Here is a 907-nt window from a genome sequence, read left to right as displayed (position 1 = left end):
AGAAGAGAAGAAAGAATAGAGGAGAAGAACTTCTTCTCCTCTATTCTTTCTTCTCCTCTTTTTATTCTTCTTCTTCCTCTTCTTTTTTTCCTCTTCTTCCTCTCCTCTTCTTCTCCCTCTTCCCCGCCTCTCTCATGAATGTTCGCCGTCCCCCCCCTCGACCCCTCGACGACCCTCGTTCCCGATAAAAAAATAAGAGGAAGAAGAAGAAAAAAGAAGAGAAGAAAGAATAGAGGGGATCTTTTTTATCCTCTTCTTCCTCTCCTCTTCTTCTCCCTCTTCTTCCCCTTCTTCCCCGCCTCTCTCATGAATAGAGGTTAACATCATTTGATCATCTATCATCTATGAACAAAAAATTCATCATTTGATCATCTATCATCTATGAACAAAAATATTCCTAGATACATAAAAAATTTCTACAAATGAAAATAACCTAAAAAAAATCATATGATCATCTATGAACAAAAAAAACATCATTTGATCATCTATCATCTATGAACAAAAAAAATCATCATTTGATCATCTATCATCTATGAACAAAAATATTCATCATTTGATCATCTATCATCTATGAACAAAAATATTCCTAGATACATAAAAAATTTCTACAAATGAAAATAACCTAAAAAAAATCATATGATCATCTATGAACAAAAAAAACATCATTTGATCATCTATCATCTCTGAACAAAAAAAATCATCATTTGATCATCTATCATCTATGAACAAAAATATTCCTAGATACATAAAAAATTTCAACAAATGAAAATAACCTTAAAAAAATTTGCAAAGGGAGGGCGCCGGCGGCCGGACCAAGCTAAGGAGAGGTCGGCGGCGAGGATGGCGTCGGGGCAGGGGCGCGGGCGACGGCGAGGGCAGGCCGGGGCGGCGCGCGGGCGACGGCGAC

This window comes from Triticum dicoccoides, chromosome 4A (genome assembly GCF_002162155.2).
Source record: "Triticum dicoccoides isolate Atlit2015 ecotype Zavitan chromosome 4A, WEW_v2.0, whole genome shotgun sequence".
Lineage (NCBI taxonomy): Eukaryota > Viridiplantae > Streptophyta > Magnoliopsida > Poales > Poaceae > Triticum > Triticum dicoccoides.
The sequence above is the reverse complement of the archived record's forward strand: the minus strand, read 5'-3'. Positions refer to the sequence as shown.